At 36.7% G+C, this 20875-nt stretch overlaps 1 protein-coding gene across 1 annotated transcript in view; it reads right to left on the bottom strand.

The window, feature by feature from the left end:
* nalcn (sodium leak channel, non-selective) overlaps positions 1-20875 on the bottom strand; it is an 898297-nt gene that overhangs the window by 795305 nt on the left and 82117 nt on the right. The gene's annotated exons all lie outside the window — the stretch shown is intronic.

Raw genomic sequence — 20875 nt, forward strand, 5'->3', positions numbered from 1 at the left:
TGTCTTTTACATCTTATTGCTAATAAGGAGCAATTAAAACACTGAATGCAGCAGTTTAAGATTGAAATAAGCAATTAAGGTTGGAGAACCTTAACAAGCGAGACCACTAAAATGAAGCATTAAAATGTCACTTAAGCAATGTGTGCTTCATCAGCAATAATTGAGTTCTTGTTAAGGAACTGGGTTGGAACAAAAACCTGCACATACTGTGGCACTCCAGGACCGACGTTGCCTACCCCTGCAGTAAAGTATATATATTACATTATACAGATGCATTTTAACTTCATTTAAATAATGTATATCGTTAATGATCAAATATGCGAGGACACGGTGGCGCCCCAGTAGCAATGAGCTGGCGCCCCGTTCACAGATTGCTCCTGACTCGCGCTGTATGCTTGCTGGGACTGGCGCGACCCTGGATGGATAGATGGATGGTATAATTAAACATGTACTACGAAGATATTTCAATGTTCCTTAAAAGTTTTGAAGAATCAGCATTCTAAGCTTACAGATTGCTTGATATTCATTAAAGAGCTGATTTTGTGGTGATTAGTTATTTGGAGAAAGAAAAGGAAGGACAGAAATTGGGGGTAAGCACGTTTGAAAAAAACAGTACAGCTGCAATAAATTATTTTATTGAGGGTCATGAATGGTGCAGTAAGCATCATGCAGTAGGCAGGAACAATCTCTGGGAGGGGCGCCAGCTCATCGCTACCACTGCGCCAATGTGCCTCAATGTTTTATACATGCTTTAATTTCTATCATCATGAAAATTATATCAAGTATACATCTTAGTATTTAAATTGTTCAGAGAGCTGTAACATCATGAATGTAATGTATTCTGTGTCCTGTCGGTGTAAGAGAAAGCCTGTTTAAGAAGCATGTACTGATTCGCACACGTAAGAGTACATAGAAGAACACACAGAATACAAAGCATTTAACGTGCTACTTTAGTTCCAATGGGATTTTAGAAACTATTAAATTAAATGATTTTAAGATGAATTTTATGATGTTCTACTTTAATGACAAAATAAAGTACATTATTAAAATGGAAATTTCTACCTTTTTTCACACTTTGTCCCAGTTTTTTTTTCTTTTCTCTGTACCCTAATACGCTTCCATATGATACTCAGATGGTGGGCCACGACTTTAATATCTGACCACTTCTTATTTATTTCGGGCACTGTGCGACTTTCTGAACTTGAACTTTCTCCGCCACTCTGTTACTTGGTCAGCTTCTTTTTGTTGTTTATATCACTGCTTAAACCAAAAAATAGTACGTTTTTCCTTGCCTTTACTTGGTATTCGCTGAAATTCTTCTTTTTCCCCGTGCTTTTGCCATTGTCTTTTCACAGAACACAAAACGTACGGGGCTATTTATATTGATTTACATATTCAAAAAGGCTTAATTCTGGGAGGAGTCGGGGTGGAGTGGCAGACGTGTGCACAAGAGTTACTTTTGCAGTCCATCACAGGATGAACAAATACACACACACACACACACACACACACACACACACACACACACACACTAGGATCAATTTAGCGTTGCCAATCCACCTAACATGCCAAAGTCAGCCTCCTTATTGCAAGGAAGCAGTGCTACCACTGTACAGCTCCCTTTCACTCTTTATTGGAATTAGCAGGTTTTGAAGATAAATGGCTGGATAAGTATTTAAAAGCATTTATTAAACTCAGCTTTCAATGGTCACTGCATCTTCTGGTTTGAATTTCAACAAGAAACTAAGTTACATTTCTTTACATTAAAATTAAATTTGACTTTACTAGTAATTTAAAGTTATTAAAGCCATCCTCAAGTGTGCAGCAATAGCAGAGGAAATAATAACCATCTTTGAAAACTAAACAGATTGGTAATATCAGCATATACACTGCTATGCTGACTGATAGCATACATGGCAGAACAGTTGTCTGTAAAGCAAAAGTGTCAGTTTCAGAAGGTTTAACAGCACGTGAAGGATTTCATTCAAGCCACATTCTTAAGGACATGCTCTTTCACGCCTTTAATTGAATTTCTTTATAATTTAGGTTTTAATTTTCTTACTTTCAGAAGTCAATAAATGCAACAACACTCATCAGCTTTGACTTTCAACTGAATTCTTTAAACTGTTTTTTCCAGACTTTACTATGCTGTGTCAGTCATGTGGCGATTGGTTAATTACAGGTGGCTGACTTAATTCAGCTAGGAAACAATTTTAGAATTGCAGCCAATAACTGAAGTGCCAAGACAGGTGCACATTACACGGTGTCAGACGTTGCTAATCAGAATGCCTTTATTACTGCATCCTTTGCCTGTAAATTAGAAAATAACTGCTTGTACAAAAGAAATCTGTAATACATACATTTAAATAATTAAATGTGTATTAAAATAATGAAATTTACTAAAAGAAGAAAAACAATGTTATTTTTAAATTTAACCTATTTAAAGTAAAAACATGCTTTCAGTAAGAAGGTGGAATTACACTCTAATTAAACTGGTTTAATGCACCCTGATGGCATAATCAAAGTCTGTTGCTAATTTACCTTTCATCAATACTTAACCACCGCTTAGCTCAAAGTAGGACTGCAAGGAGACGCAAAGCAACAAGAAGCCCAATACAAGACACCAGTTTACCACATATCAATATGTTAAAAAAATATCATGTTTGATATCTCAGCTCACTTGAAATATATTTACTGCATAAAGGCATAATATGATGAGGATGTAATCACCGCTTAATAGGGAGAAGCAATTAGGCAGAACACCAATATTGCAAATATTTGCATTCTCTGGAGATGTAAATAACTTTGTTCTGAGTCTGCTTGCTTCTTTACATGCTTTTAAAGATCATAGCTTGTACATCATTTTTTTCAGACCAAGATTTCACTAAATCTTTACAACTAGGAATTTGGGAAGGTATACACAGAAAAGAAATGCATTTGCAAAAACTAGACAAAAAACTGTAAATGGGAGTTCTTTTCCTTGTATTTAACAAAACAAAATCTGCCAAAGGGGTAAGCAGAATTTAGACATAATGCCATATTTAAATACTTTTCACTTGGCTTAGATTTCATTTTTTGCAGTGTAGACAGTACTTGCAAACCAGTTTTATGAGGTGACATGCTGTTTTTAATTACATAAAGCTTTAAGAATTGCATCCAAATGCTTAGTGTGCATTTAATCTGGTATTCTTTTAAGTTGTTTTTACTGTAAGCAAAAAAGGCAAAGGATGACTGGAAAATTATGGATAAATAATATTTTTTTCTTCTCTATTACAGTAATGACTTCACTTCCACTGGCCCTGCCTAGTGCAATTTAAAATTGTTACATCACTGTCTGCATTTGATTTGCTAATCAGTAGCTAGAAAAGGAATTCTGTCTTGGCATTCAACATTCAAACCCTTACTAAACTTTTGTTCTTTTGATAGGAATTGAAGAAATGGATAAATGAAAGTTCACTATTTTGAAGACAGAGAGCTTTTATGTTTTAGCAAAAATATGTGCTTCTAAATATATTTCTTTTTTAAGAACTCTTCCAGCATTTATTTAAACAATATATACTTTGATATGTATTTAACTAGCAAACTTGGATAAAAATGGAAAATGACCATTAAACCATTGATGAGTGATTGAATTGAAAGGAGTGTAGTCCAACTATACTATGATAAAAACAGATTATGAATTCTGAACTCATAGGTACCACGTCCTGGTGGATAATCAATAGACACTCTTATGCATGCACAAGATAAGGAGCTATTTCTACTGCATATGCATTATAAGTAATTTCTCTTTGCACTTCATGTGGAAGTTCTAATCTCTTTCTGTACAAGTAGTCTTTTAAATAGAGAAAGCGGCAATTTTTCGTTTTGTCAATATAGTCTTTTGTTTTACCCCTGAAAAACCAGTGCTGGACAGTGAACACATGGCTGATCCAAGTTTTCCAAGTAGATTTAATCAAACAAACACTGATGTAAGGATGTAAAAGCAGTGGTAGCATATAGGCAGGTTTTCTGAGCACTGGAAACTCTGTTAGCTTGTCGGCAGGCATTTTTGTTTGTCTCTGAAGTGCTTCCTGTGTTTGGCTTCAGGCCTAGCAGTCGTTGCGGGTGTTGATTTTCTTTCTAGCATGCCAGAGTGTATCACATTGTTTCACGATGAAGTGACTATCTCATAGTTGCAGATGGTGCTAATGTTTTTCTTCTCATCCATATGATCAGCTTATGCAATGTGCTTTGGCCAGTTTGTTTTCACTACCAACGATGTCATGCAAATGCACGTCAGATCAGGGGATATATGCACCTCACACGAAGCACAGCAAAGGTCACTCCCTTGGCTGTTGTTTTTCTGTCAGCTATGTCGCAAATTGCACACCACTGTGCTTTTTCTGTTAGCCAAGGCGCACAGCGTAAAAAGAAATTGAAGCTTAATTTCCCTACCTCCAATTTATGGGTCATTTTAGCACATGCCATGGAACAAGGTAGCGGCTGAGACCAAAATCAAGCTTTAAAGGCCAGGAGTGCACAGGTTTTTGTGTGACAGGCAGGCAACCCTTGGTATTTTATATACACAGATTGTTCACAGATATCTTAAAGTTGATTCTGTTTTTTAAATGAAACTATAGATAAGAAGTAGCTTATTCCTTAATCATTTGCAGCAGTAAAGGTTCATATTGTGGCAGATGGCCAGGGCCCATGCCTGGCCGGGATGCCCCTTTGACATTTGATCCGGGGGAACAGCCATGGGCTACACACTACTTCCCCCGTAAAGCTTGGTGGTACCCCCAACTGGGTTGCACTGGGACCACAGGAATAGGACTTGTTGGGCTCCATGGCCACTGCCAGGGTGAGCTGCACGGCTTCCTGAGCCCGTCTGGGTGGCAATGCAGCAACACCCAGAAGTGCAGCCAGATGCAGGTTATCAAGCACCTGCAGCATTTCTGGGTGGGCTATAAAAGGAGCTAGCAGCCACCACTCTGGAAGAGCCAGAGTCAGGAGGAGGAGGAGGACAACGCTTGCCGGGAGGAGTGGTGGTAAAGACCAATGTGCTTTTTGTTCGCTTTTGTGTTTCTGTTGTGCTTATGGGACTGTGCTGTGGCTGAGGGGCATGGGGAAGACATGTCCCCCTGCTGAAGAAAAATAAATATTTGTTTTATTTTTACGTATGCCTCCCTGTCTCTCTGTGTCAGGTCGGGTGCCTATATAGCCTATTTTAAATGTTATGTTCGCTTTTGATCAACATTTTTTTGAATACTATAACATCATACACAAACTAAGTTCAGTTCAGGGTTGCATAGTGCCAGGGTTTATCCCACCAGTACTAGTACCAATACCTGACTGGACCCACTCACACATGTACACCGTTATAAAAACTCAAACACAAGTAACAAAACAACTGGTTATGCTTATCTTTAGGATTTTAGAAGAAGCCATACCTGGAGAAATCTTACACACGCGCAAGGGGAATCTTCAAAGTCAAAAAAAGTACTCACTTTTTAGATATTTTATCATAGTTTAGATATAAGAACATGTTAAGAAAACAATGATAAATGCAGTACTTTACTGATGCCCTCTTTACAAATGAGTGGTTAAAGGGAAAACACTATTTGTAAAAAAATTACATAATAGTATATCCACAATTTACAGTAAGGCACATAGTCAATACTGTAATTATAATGCAAAATGTATCATGGAATCAAGCAATAAATAAAAAATTCAGCCTGGCTAGAATGCAAGGTATTATAAAGCTAAAGTCACCACATTAAATGTGTTGCATTATTACTAATATGAAGGTTGGTGGGGGCAGTACTATGTTATGGAAATGGAATGGTATGGCATGCCTACTGTATGAGGAGTTGGTGCATTATTGAACTGAAACTGCTTTATTCTGCAAAAGATCCAAAACTGGAGTAATAACAGGACAAAAGTATGGATCCTAAGCAATAATAGTGTGGGTTCAGGACAAACTGGCAAGTTACTTTGGGTGAAAAAAATGTACTGAAATGAAAGTTGACAGTTATTTAAATCTGTGGGAAAAATCATTTTAAATCATTTTCACTTGTTCAAGAGTAGCACATGTTTTCTCAGGACTAAAAACTTGGATTATTTTAAGGAAAGGAAACTTTTTTTTTTTAATTCAGTGAATGGATAGAAAAACATTACCAATAAAGGAAAAAACTTGGGTTACCCCCAGATACTGCAGCTTCCCTTTATGGGTCAAAAACAAAGTGAATGTGAGAGTGTGCATGTGAGTATAACCTGCCAAGGACAAAGTAATTCCCTTTGGTTGCTTTTAATACATACACTCCAGCTTCCAACACTCTCCACTAAAGGAAAAATCAGACTCAGAAAATTGGTGGGCTGATTTTCTTAACAGGTTTTCTTTTATTTCTTAAACATAGTAGCTATTTAAAATATTAGCAACCCTGTAAAGGATTAACAAATTGGGAAAATAGATGGATGGAATTTCTTGAATTTTAGTTAAATTCATTTCCTGCTATAGTTTTCTGAATTAACGGCAAGAAAGCTTCACATTTTATCCATCAGCTAATGAAATCAAAAGCCTGTGACTGATTCTACGCTCTGAATCACTAATGCAAAAGAGAAACATTTTAGTGTTACAAAAGCTATTTGCCTAAACTGTTTTTAAGCCAATGCAATAATAGAAAAAGATTACTTGCTTTAGCATAATTGCATTTACTTTGCATTTCATTAATGAGAGCACAGACTGCAACGTAAGACCATATTCATTATGTACAATCCTGAAATCTACCCCTCAATTAAAGAGAACAGCGTAGTACAGTAATCTTCACTTGAATTAAAACAACCAAAGAGTATATTATGTAGTAGGAACCATGTTAAAATATTATTCTGAAAATACAACAAAAAAAACTAAAAAACATGATAAAAAATAAACTGCAAGTTATGCATAAAAAATGAATAATTAATTTATTAAAGTGTGGACTGTATTACAAAGGTTACAATTCTTTACATCAGACTCTGCAAAACATTGCAAAACAAGCAAACCTGACCTATAACCTTTAATAAATATTGTGCATTCAAATGAAACAAACTGGATTTAACAAAGAACATAGTACTAATAGTGGCATAACTTACCATGTTTTAATTTAAACCACATTAAAGAAAGCTATGACATTTTTGTCATTATCAGGTTATCTTTCTTGAAGCCTTTTTTTCACTTTATAGAGCTTTGGCTCCTACTAGTAACAATTAAGCTTTCTGAATCATTAATGGTATATTCCATCATTCACATTGATAATTTCAATATTAGACTCAATATCTGTCTCTGAATATTTCTAAAATGCATAACCATTTTTCAGCTCATCATACATCCTTTTCCTTTTAAATACTGTACTGACCATCTTGACCAGGGGAAAAATAGAGATGGAAGTATTTATTTTTTATTTGCCATACCCAAAATGAATGTACAGTAAGTCCCAAGGGTAACATTTAAATCAGCATCAATACGATTATCATTACTTCATGCAATAAACAGTAAGGGCAGTTGCATTCCACTAACACCTTTTTTTACATCAGCCACCTATATAAGACCAGATCCATTATTATATAGTTTCACATTCTGTTAAGTGTTTAGATCACTGCATAATTCTTAAAATAAAGTTAGGTGTGCCTTTAAAATATTTATTTACTTAGTTCAGATTCATTTTAAGTACAGATATTGTCCAATGAGAATAAAATTGTGAGATTGAAGCCTAATTTTAATAAATTTGTCATATCTGTGATCATGCTACTAACTCTATGGCTATGAATTTAAAGCATGTGGAAAGGATTTGGAGACTGCACAGCAGCTCATATGACAATCCTTCTTGCTTGTAGCTGAGAATGTGATGATCTGGAAGAAGAAATGCTGCACTCTTTATGGATATTACACCATACAAGCCTTAGGAACCATCATCATGGAGTGTTTTCTTGATAATCATATAATGACTGTTGCTGAAGGCAATGCTAGAACTGATCCGATGTATTTCTCTTTACCATAATTGCGAGATCCAGAACGGGGCCTTCCATTTGGGACGCTAACACATTTTGTTGCTCTTAATTTCTTCATAGTGTACACCACATCACAAAGCAGCACATACACAAGAAGGGAGACCTAATATCAATATACAGTATACCAATACACCATACTCCTGTCCCAAATAAAATTATTGAAACTATCATATATAAAATAAAAGGCTTTTTGTACGAAAATAATATACTAAGAAGTCATCTATGGTCATAGTACCATACAAAACTGAGAGTGCTGTAGGGCAGAATGTCAATGGGGAAAGACTAAACTAACGGTCCATTATGAAATCCTAAAGGCTCATATAACTACATATAAATAAAAAGAGCACCTTACTTTTCTAAAATTATTAATAACAGCACAGGAAATCCAAAAGTCTTGTGTTCAACCATTGATTGCCTTTTAAACCCACATCAGAGGCTAAAAGTGAAGATTTTCAAGTATATTTTAAAGAAAAGATAGACAACATTAGACTTTCTATAAAATCAACTTCAAAACAAAAATTTGTTGAACCTCAATGAGCTCAGCATTTTGAACTTAGCTTCTTCACTAAAAGTAGTTTATCTGAGCTTCATTTAATAATTACTCAGTTAAAACAGTCCACTTGTGTATTAGACCCCGTTCATACAAGATCTTTAAAGAAGATTCTGATCTACTTATCAGCAACATTCTTTTCCCAGATTCTTTCAAAACTGCTGTAATTAAACCTCTTTTCAAGAAGAATAACCTTGGTTCCTCTGTCTTAGACAGCTACAGGCTAATCTCCAATTTGCATTTTCTCAGTAAAAGAACTAGAAAAAGTAGTTTTCAGTAGTTAGTTAATAATAATCAAATAATCAGTCAGGTTTTAGATCAAGTAATAGTATTCCTTAAATTAGCAAATGACTTGTAAATTAACGCAGATGCAAAAAAATATCTGTACTTGTTTTGCTAGACTTGAGTGCAGCGTTCAATATTATTGATCACAATATTCTTATAAACTGCTTTTTGCCAGTGGGGAGGGCTTTTGGGTACTGCCTTAGGCTGGTTTAAAACTTATATAACCAGAAGGAAATTCTTTATCAGTTATGGTGATTGTGCATCAAAAGATACATGATATTCTATACAGTGTACCACAGAGATTAATTTGGGACCATTATTATTCACTCTACATGCTTCTGTTAGGACAGATTATTTCAAAATACAAAGTAAATTACCATAGCTATGCTGATGACACAAAGCTATATTTATCCATTGTGTCTGATGACCCAGAGACTCTAAACCCTTTAATCCAGTGCCTTTCTAGTATAACAGAATAGATTAATTTCAATTTCCTTAAACTAAACAAGGAAAAAACAAAATTGTTGGTTATTAGCAGGAACAAAACAAAGTGAAATTTTTAGAAACAAAATTAATCATCTGGCTCTGCAAATCAAACTAGATACTGCCAGATCTAAACAGCAGCATGGCAAATTGCTCGCGTACTGAAGTGACTTCAGCTGCAGGTGGAAGTCCCATTTTACTTTATGGTGCCAAGCAGAGTGCAGCAGTCAATTAGCCAGAGAAAGCGCAGAGAAGAAGCTGTCTGTTTTTACGGTCCTGCCTTTGTCCAGTCTGATAGCAGTCACGGACATCATATCTTTGATTGCCGATACAACAAATAGTTCTGAGCAGGCATCATCCAGAGTGCTGCTCTTGTGAAAAGAATGAAGATAAATGCCATCAACTCAGAGAGGGAGAGGCAAATTCATTGTACCATGTGAATGTCACTGAGAGAATAAAACTGAATAATAAAAAAAAAGAAGTGCTAACCTTTACAATTAGCCAAAATTTACACCGGGTGTTACTGACTCAAATCAAATGTATGTTTTTATTATATTATAGTAATAATAATAATAGCAAATCACTACTCAAAATGCAGAGCATTCGGTCTTGAACCCGGGATTTTTGGGTTATAAGGCAGCAGTTCTTACCTCTGCACCATTCAAGAACATGTATAAACAGTGTCAACTGACATTTGAGCTTGGGTTTTTAACTCATTGACAGCAACATGTAAATCAAATGTTTTTTTTTTCTTTGGCTATATTATTGAATAAAAGCGCACATGTTTATTTGATCATTGGAGTAAAGTCTTCACACATTATACACTTCACATCATTATTAGTATAACATGGAAAAAGTTTCTGCTTTAGGTATGTGTTCAGCATTTCTTGCCTTGCATTTATTTCCTTTCATCCTACACTTACCCAGATCTTTGTAGACATGGAACACACATGAAATGCATGATTCCAAATAATGATATACTGCATTATTTATCCTATACAACTCCAGAAACCACACATGCAGATCAGGAGCCTTGGCTTGAGCTGAGAGAAACTTTTTGCCTGAGTTGAGCTCCATCAAGGTGGGGGATGGGACAGCAGGCTGCTTGCTGTTTGCGCTGATCAACACATTTACAAAACAAAAGAGCCTGATGGAGAGGTGCAAAGAGATTTAAGGTGGTCCGGGATTACGAGTTTTTTTGTAGGCTTAAGAATTCTAGTGTTAATGTGTTGCAATGTACAACAATTTATACATGTAAATTAGTTCTGGTTGTTCTCTTGCCATCTGTGTGTATAAGGCTTTTAATTAGAAAACAATATGAACCTGTTTCTGATAAGAGTGAAGGTTTTGCTCTTTAGTGTTTAAATTTTATTTAACAATGCCCAGGTTGATTTTCTATTTAGTATACAGCAATCCCTCGCTATATCGCGCTTCGACTTTCGCGGCTTCACTTTATCGCGGATTTTATATGTAAGCATATCTAAATATATAACGCGGATTTCTTGCTGCTTCGCGGGTTTCTGCGGACAATGGGTCTTTTTACTTCTGGTACTTGCTTCCTCAGTTGGTTTGCCCAGTTGATTTCATACAAGAGATGCTATTGGCGGATGGCTGAGAAGCTACCCAATCAGAGCACGCAGTTAAGTTCCTGTGTGCTGCTGATTGGCTCAGCGACGGAGTGCTGCATTAACCAGGAAGTCTCATCTCACTCATTCAGCATTAACGTGCTCCTGCTACTGCTTCAGGGGCCATGTCCAAGCGCCAACAGAAGATGCAAATGATTGCAGAAAAGGTAAAAGTTTTGGATATGTTGAAGGAAGGGAACAGCTACACCGCTGCAGGACACCATTACGGCATCAATGAGTCCACAATTCTTTTTATTTAAAAAAGGAGGAAAAGCATATAAGATCTACGGCCGCAGTGTTCTTTAACCAGGGCGCAAAACGAGTTGCAAGTGGACGTGATAAGGCAGTAGTCTGGATGGAATTTGCTTTAGGGATTTGGATTGAAGAGTGCTGGAAGAAGAACAACGGCGGTGCTACACAGTCGCCTGAAGAGGCTCCTTTAGAAGAGCTGTAACGCTATCCTTTGTTGTGCAGTAAAATTAAACTCATCGTTATCGGACAAGTCGTCGTGTCATTGTTGGTGAGTAACCATAATTATTTATCTACGTACAGTACTTATTACATGTACATAGTTTAGTGTCACTGTACACACATTTTACTGCTATACAATTTTTCTTGCATTGTACATATTTATTGCTGGTGGCCTGTCTGTCGGAATGGCTGTAACATATGTGATATCGGAGATGCTCGATATCTTTAAAATAATATTTAGGTTTTACTGTATATAAACTGTGTTTACATACATAATTTCAATGAATCTTACCTAATATCTAAGAGAATACAAAGAGTTTATGCTGTATAATTGTGCGGGAAATGTTTATAATAGTGTGGGAGAGTTTATAAGGGCTTAAAAATATATAAAAATAACCATATGAACATATGGTTTCTACTTCGCGGATTTTCACCTTTTGCGGGGGGTTCTGGAACGCAACCCCCGCGATGGAGGAGGGATTACTGTACTTACATTTATTAGAAATTAAAGTAATATTAATCAATGATAATATCCAAGCAATTATGGTATCTTTACCATAATCTTTAATGTCTGTTTATTACTCTGTTGAAAGTACCTTAAGTTACATGAAAATGTATGATAAGATGCTATATAAATAAAGTTATTATTATTATTATTATTACAAAAACATCTGTATGGGTATATGAAAAGGTCCTGTCATACTAATCTATTAGACATTTTAGAAAAGACACTTAAAATAATAGAAAAAAGCAAAGCTAAAAAACAGTGCTTCTAAACTTATGATAAATTATAAAGCTAGAAATCAGTTCCATTTCAGTTAACGTGCAAAAACTGGATATCTATCTGGCCTGCGAGTAGAAATAAAGGTATGAAATTATCAGTAGATCTTTTTAGGACTCTGTGATTACTTGTAATGTTACTCTTGCTAACATAGATTCATGAACTTGTCAGAAAACACCAAAACTGTCAGAAAACACCTTCAAATCCTAGAGAAAACAACCCCAAAAGTGAATTCATTCACATCATTACATGTACTGCATTAATGTGCAGTCTGTAAATGTCACTGCTGTTTGTAATAAGTTAAAATAAAACACAATATGTTCAAACTTTATTGTCCACATATTGACAATGAACACTAATGCATGTTTTTCTTCCTCTGCAGACCCTCAGAAGAAAAGTCCTCCTGATACCCTCACTCCAGCCTCCAGTACTGACCTGACTTCCTCCCTAAAACATGCCCCGTCCTGCCATTCCACTATAAAGTCGACACACTGCCTAACACAATTCTGTTCAATTGTATATATATACTTCTGTATCACACTTCTTCTGAATAAATTGTTGGGAGAAAGTACTCATTGGCACTATCTATCTATGGATATCTTTATTTCTTGATCGCTGGATAGATTCCTCTCTAATAGGAGTTTGGAAAAGATTTGCTGTCTGATCAGCTGTATGCTCTGTCTCATTTTACTTGCCACTGCTTCCATTATGTATTGCCAGCTGGTAGTTTAATTCCTCTTTAGTTCAGAATCCAGAGAATAGCATGAATCTCCATTCTGTTTTAGAGTAGTTCATAGAAACAAGCTCAAAATCTGTTGACATTCCTACATACTGTATGTCTGGAATTCCATGTGATTTTATAATTGTATACACAACCACAAGCTCAAGTAAAAATGCAGGAACCTGAGTCCCATGCCATTAGAAGAACTGTCCACCCTTGTGTTTGGTTGAGAACATGAAATGATAAAGAGCAATGAAGTAATTTTTTTATTCTCTTAAAAAAGGATGAATTTGAGATACATTATACCAGGACTTTATATTATATCTCCATCTCCAAGACTAGTTAATTATTACAGTCAAAGAGACTGAAAGTGTTTGCATCCATCCCAGTCATCAAAAATGTACACCCTCTATCAATAAATAATTCCTTCTTGGAGTTCTGAACTTTTCTCTAGAAACCCTGTTTCTCCCATCGAATGTAATTCTTTTCTAGATAAAGTGTTCCTCCATAGGAGTCCCCAATTACACTGTCAGAGCTAAAAGATTTGATGAGTCCCAAAAAAAATCCCCAGCTCCTGATGGTGTGGCACAAAAGCTATTTAATGTTCTTTGGAAGCAGCTGGCATCCTCATGTCTACAAATGATCTCTTCATCTAAACTGAGCCCTTCACAAATTCAGCAATGATCACTCTCCTTTTAAAATATTTTAAAAACTCTTGTAGATTTCTTGTAGATTTCTCTAATTATTGCCATGTTATACTAATTAACGAACATTATAAAATGTGTTTATTTTTGTGCTATCCAGCAGACCACAATGGTTCAGTGATTTATGGTACTATTCAATAAATTTGATAGTTTTGGGATATTGAAATCAAAAGTCCTGTATCTACTGTATACAGGCCAGGTCAGGTAGGAGAGCATGCACTTGTATCGTGCATTGCAGCATCTACCACATGATGAAACAGCTCGGGATCTTGTTTGGCAACCTCCCAGGCAGACACACGGTCCAGTCCCAACCCCCAGAAATGACCATCTATCTACAACAGCCACATGATACATGAGCGTCGCCTTGGCCTGGTCTAGCTGCTCATTTCCTCAACAATGAGGATCCTGTGAACCGGATCACCCTGGAGGAATCGCGCTCCTCAGCCATAGTGCCGTAAATGATGCTCCCTCATAAGGGAGGTACAGTAATGTGCCTCATTTGAGACTCCATGAGCAACCACACGTTTGACACAAAGTCAACCCAGCAGTACCCAAGGATTCTCTGGATGAGACACAGTACTGAAGGGGTCCAGTCTTCATCTCAGGTCACTGGATAGCATCCATGTCTCGCAACCATATAGCAAAACAGGAAGCACCAGGAGTCTAAAGACTTGGACTTTCATCCTTTTGCAAAGATATTCGGAACACCACACACTCTTTTCTGGTAACCTCATGATCCTCCATTCTCTCCCAATCTGCCTACTGACTTAATAGGAAGAGTCACCAGGAACATGAATGTCATTTCCAAGGTAAGTAAACTTCTCAACAAGGTCAACACTCTCTCCGCAGACAGACACACTGCTACTGGCTGTGCCCAAGAGGTCATTAAAGGCCTGGATCTTGGTTTTTATCCAAGATACTCGCAAGCCCAGACACTCAGACTCCTCACTCAGTCTCTCGAGAGCCCCGCCCACTACCCTGCCCAACACCCAGTCCATGTGAGCATTGAAACAGAGTAGATGAACCCCAGAATCAACTGGGAAAAACATAGAGGTTCTGCCTCCACTCCGCACAGCACTCACAGTACCAGTGTACAGGCCGGCCATGATATCCAGCAACTTTGGGAGGATCTTGCGGAGTCCCAGTATGTCCCACAGGGCAGCTCAATCAATTGAGCCTAACACTTTGCGAAAATCGACAAAGGCTTCAAAGAAACTCTGCCAATATTCGCGTTTGCACTCCAAGAGAACCCTCAGTGCCAGGATGCGGTTGATGGCAGACTTCTTAGACATAAAAGTAGATTGATCCTGTTACTGGTAGGTGAGCAAGTGATCAGGGATCCTATTGAGGACGACCCTAGCAAGGACCTTACCCAGCACCAAGAGCAGTGTTATCCCCCTGTAGTTGCTGCAATCCAGACGATCCCCCTTCCCTTTCCAGACGACAAGTCCCATTTTCCAGTCAGTTGGAATGCTGTATACACAAGCAATTGAAATTTGAGATGAAAAAACTGATATGAAATAAAAGTATACTATGTCACCTTTTATAAATGTGTACTTATACTTTATTTTTTTAAAGTAATACTATTTCATGTGCTCTCTCCCTGTTTTAGCTGATCGCGACTGATTAACTTAAGTAAACTATTGCAAAATTAACATTACGCAAACAAACTGCAAGAGTTTGGTCTTTTAAGGAGTTTTGTGAAACATTTGCTTCAGACATTTTAATTTATCATTTATTTAGTGAAAGGTGCGGTTGACTTTTAACCTACTTTTCAGCAAATGACACATGTAGAATAACCTGTCCATCTAATGCTTTATGATTTTCCTTTTTGTATTTTTTCTGGCCAAGTGTTTTGAAGCATTTTCAAGTTGCCAGATGAGGGGTAGACAAGATCTTTCCACAAATGTCTGAAAGTCATTCTGTTGCTGCAGTTACCACTTAACATCCTCACTTAATATGAGTGAACCAGTTCCAAAGACAACTCTGCATGCCCAAGTAGTGACACCACCGCCACTATATTTCACAGGTGACATGACCTCCTTTGGATTGTCTGCAGTTGGTTCCATTCCTACACTTTTGTGTTGCCATCATTTTAAGAAGGGTTTATCTTTGTCTCATCTGTCCACATCACTTGCTTCCAGAACTCTAATTACTCATCAACTATATTTATTTTCAGAAAACTGTAATTGTATGGTGTGGACTTTATAATTCCAATACTGAAGACTTCAAACAGTATTAGATTTTGATGCATACACCTATTGGTTGTGGTAGTTGTTGCTGATTTTAGAGACTACTCTTTTCAAGTTTTACAGACTACTCTGTTGTTAGCCCTGAAATGTAGCTAATGTCAATTGCCTAGCACATATGTGATTTTTTTTCCAGGATGTTCCAAATGGTACATTTTGATATACTCACATTGTTTCCCCTTGCTTTAAGTACCTCATTTGCTTGCTTTTTATTCATGGACAGATCAGTAGTCTATATATTGGTTTAGGTCTTCTTACTCAGAAGGCAGACATTATCAGGAAAAGTTCAAAGGATAAATCCATTACTAAAACATTCAGTCTGTGTATATAGACATCTAAATAATACAACATCTGTGGTGGGTTGGCACCCTGCCCGGGATTGGTTCCTGCCTTGTGCCCTGTGTTGGCTGGGATTGGCTCCAGCAGACCCCCGTGACCCTGTGTTCGGATTCAGCGGGTTGGACAATGGATGGATGGATAATACAACATCTGTACATTGTGCCATTACTTATGTTCACCAAAAACTAAGAAAAACGGACCTTACTTTTAAATGTAAAAGCACCTGTGTGAAGAATTTCTCCATAAAAGGTGACATTCTGTATGTTAAGCTTGTATTCATCTGTTTGCCTTAAGTCAGAGCCACAATAAGTATTTAATATGCATATGTGCGATTTTTGACTTCACTACCGTAATTTTTATGGAGGGCATTGTATTTTGCATTCTGATATTAAAATACTCAATGAATCATCACACTAATCCCTAAAGCAATAGACAAATGCCACACAGTTCTAAATGCTAAAGAAATATTAATGCAAAGATATTTATGGATGAGCCAGATGCAGCTCCCTCATAATTTAACAGAAATTCATGTTGGTTAAGATAGTTTTGTAAAGTATTTGAAACTTTGTCAATTTAAATTTTTCTTTTTTGTACTTTATTATTAATACATTTTTCCTAGACTATGCATCCAGTCAGAGTCCATGATAGCACCCTTTGCATACTTGTATGCATTATTCTCCTTAAAAAGCTTGTTCTCTCAAGTTTCTGCTCTTAACTCATTTGCTTTCAAAATTCATTATTATTCATGACAATGAATATTACTACATATTCATGAATTCTCCATCCTTTGCTGAACATTGTACAGCTGCTGGCAGCAGTAAATACTTTGCCACGGTCTTCGTTCTGCTCATCCTTCAGTGAACTGTTCTTCTTTTATTTATGCAAGATGGATCTAATATTCTAATTGACAAATTTCTAATACAAATTTAATTGGAAAAATATCAGCAAGCATATATGAAAGTTATGAAGGATAGCTAAAATAATCATCTGAGGTTTCCTTTCACTTTTTAACTTTATTACTTAGGTCTAGTTGTCTCTTTTTGAAATATAATTAAAAATAATCTTTAAAAAGTCAGTGCAAGCAGCTGTGTAGATTCATTTTTATTTTTATGACAATGACCTTGTGCATGTGTCTACCAACTGATATTTTAGTTTTCTACAATGCTCTTTTTATACACACATACACACACCCACCCCCACACACGCATCCCCACACACGCACATATATATATATGAGGGGGCTTTGCCCACTGCTCGCTTCACTCGCCAACCCCCATGGTTGGTTTTCCGGATACACACTTTTAAGATTTTTTTTTTTCTTTGAATTGTTGCTATTTCATTAATTTCACTTTTATTTCAGAACTTGTAAAAACAATATTTGTAATCTTGCAAGCCCCAATATGCTGAATCTTTTTAATGAGGTGAGGATAGGTTTCTCTGTTTGGAATTTCAGTACAGACAAAACGATCTATATCATCAGCAGTTAATAATTTTTTTTTACAAAGTAAAAGAGTAAGTAGAGTTCTGCATTGGACTCCTGTCTGTAAAGTCGTGCTATTTTCCTCTCACAGTTCCAAAAGTACATGGGGTTACCAAGGTGATACCCCAGCTTTTGTCTAGGTTTTTGTACAAGGGCTAGACAGAACGTTTTTGACTCCTGGGGTAAATGTAGCTTTTTAAATAAGCAGAAAGATAAATATATATATAAATGAACAAAGTAACCAATAAATACATGTGCCGTAAACTCCGTTTTTGAAATTCTCAAGATTCTTTATTTGTCACATGCATAGTTATACAGAACAACACGCAGTGAAATGCATCCTGATCCACTTATCTCAAATTGTGCAAAGTTAGAAAAATATCAGTTAGATTAACAAAAAGTCATAGACTGAAAGGTAACAGTATAGTAGAACATAATAAATAAGTAAAATTATGTGAATAAAGTAGAATTAAGAGTTAAGGTGCAATAGTGTAGTAATTATTGTGCAAAACCAAAGTTAGACTGGTGCATAGTTAAATGAGGCAGTTTGTTTGTTTGCGCTACTGTGATCTTTACTTTCTTTTTTAAAATTTTCTAATTTTCCTACTTTCATATCCTTTAACTTTCTCCACATGTGTATAGCACCGTCTTTTTTGTTTTTTTGAGCCTTTCCAATTTCCCTGGTTTCATAGTCTCTAACCTGCTCTGCATGTGTTTAGCGCCAATGTTTGTAAACGTCTTTATGAAGTTCTATTTTGTCATTTTACTCATTGTCTTTTAATTCTGAGCCGTAAAGTACAATACATAGAACAGAATAACTCCTCAATAGAGTATTAAAATAAAAATTCTAGAAGTACGGAGTAAAATTTCACATTAGATGATATCACATAATATGATTTGGATTTGTTTTAAGTCCTGGAGACCTCATTCATCAAGCTGCCTCCCCCATTTTGCCATTCCACATCTGAAATAGCGCTAATCCGATAAAAGGACCCCTCATTCCCACGTCCCCATTCATCAGGTATGACTTTATCTTAGGCAGACAATCTACAATTTAAAGAGATTGTTATTTTCTTGTGAATTGTTACATATGCATTAGTTTCACTTTTACTTTAAAAACTTTTGTAAAAACAATACTTGTTTATTTCCTGCCTCGCGCGAGGTTACATCTCTTTTTTCCCAGACGTATAATACTGCTCGTGTTGTGAAGGGTGTTGTGGCTGAACGTACGCTAAGGATATGCCTTTGGATCATTTGCTGTCTTTTTGCTGCTTGCTAGCTGCCTCTTCTGCCTGTCGCATGTCATTGTTTTAAGAGCTGGGAACACATGATGCTTGCCTGCCAAAAGCAATCCAACAACTGCTAGCTTAGAGGTCTGTTGACTTGTTTTAAATGATGGCTCACTGCCTGGTCTCGCGTGACGTTGTAAAAGCAATACCTGTCTTTTATTTCTGGCCACAGGCGTGGTTGAATTCTTTCTTGCAGGATGTATAACGCTGCTCGCGTTTGTTTGGGGTAGCTGCTGTCGCAACTTTCTCCACATGTGTATAGTGCTGTTTTTTTATTTTTTTTGAGCCTTTTTAATTTCACTGGTTTCATAGTCTCTAACCTGCTCTGCATGTGTTTAGCGTCAACGTTTGTAAACGCCTTTATGAAGTTCTACTTTGTCTTTTACTCATTGTCTTTTAATTCTAAGCTGGATTGGACGTGCTTTTTTTTCAATTCCACTTGTTCCGGGCTGATAATTACTTTCCTTATTTTCTGAATTTGCACCTCGATTATTCTTTTTTGCTCTTTTTTCTGTCCAACGCATTTGAGTCTCTTTTCTCCGCACCTGATTGATCATCACATTCCTTATTTTCTAAATTTTCACCTAGATTATTGATTTTCTTTTTAGCATTTTTTTCTCTCCATCGCTTTTGGGTCTCTTTTCTCCACGCTTTTCTTTCTTCCTCGTTTAATCGTCGACGTTTCATTTCTACCCTATTCATTTAATTTCTACTGTACTGACCTTATATACTTTATATGCACTGAGAGCCCTGGAGCTGTCTGTGCTGCATGACTGCCTTTACACTACTGATTTGTTTTTTTTTGATATTGCTTGTAAGCAGGGTGTGTCTTGCAAGACTCTCGTTCTATGTTCCCGTGAGACGCACCGTGGCAGGTCTCTTTCGTCTCGGGGGTCTTTAAATTATCTTCCGAGAAGATCACGTATCATAGACTATCAGCACAGGGGACAGGATTTCTTTTTATAATAGAGAGATTATAACTCATTTACTCTCTCACTCACTCACTTGCTCACTCATCAACAAAAACATTTTTTTCCATTTAGCTGAAAAGCTAAAATATGGCAGAATTGTACATTTAGCCCTGTAGGTGTCTGCCAAGAAAGGACATTTAGATTTATCAGTATTTAATATAAAAACTGAATACCTCAAACTCTCAAAAATGCTTTGAAAGATTTTAGTGAAATCTGGGGACTTTATTGAAAAAAAATGTTAGCCGACACATGATTTTTTTATTGATAATTTTATTTTGATATTTATTATTAAAATGCTAAATTAATGTGCTGAAAATATGCTTTATGTAAATGAAGGATAGAGCACAACTGCTTTACGGTCCATGCGAATAGCACCATGAACCAATAGGGTGGACAGACTACTACAGAAGATGTGCCAGAATCCTGGACAGGAAAAAAGAGATGTGATCACTTTGTGAAATAGAAAGAGAAAGTTTAGGAAAGCCAAAGGAAGAAGCAAAGCTCAATGGTTAGCAAGTGCTGTTTTGCTGTTGACTACTGTACTGGCATTCTTAGATCCATACTGGCTCTCATGTTGTTTATCTGTTGCAACCTGTCGACCTCCAGTTCAACCCCAAAATCACGAAGCTGAAACCTACAGGGGACCAGCTACCCCCCCCCCCAAATTTCAGTGCTACCATAAGGGAGAATAGCTTCCTTCCAAATCTTCAGCATTGGTGTTAGGCAGTGGCACTTGAATTTCTAATGGGGTAGCCAACAGAAACTGTGTCTCAACACTCCAATGCAACTGGTCTGTGGTCTCTTCATGTTTATACATCAGTGTAATATATAGGGTACTGGCACTTTAGTATATCTATTTCAAGTATAGCTATGTACAATATATACATTCACATCTGCGGACT

This window comes from Erpetoichthys calabaricus, chromosome 4, assembly GCF_900747795.2.
Source record: "Erpetoichthys calabaricus chromosome 4, fErpCal1.3, whole genome shotgun sequence".
Taxonomy (NCBI): Eukaryota; Metazoa; Chordata; class Cladistia; order Polypteriformes; family Polypteridae; genus Erpetoichthys; species Erpetoichthys calabaricus.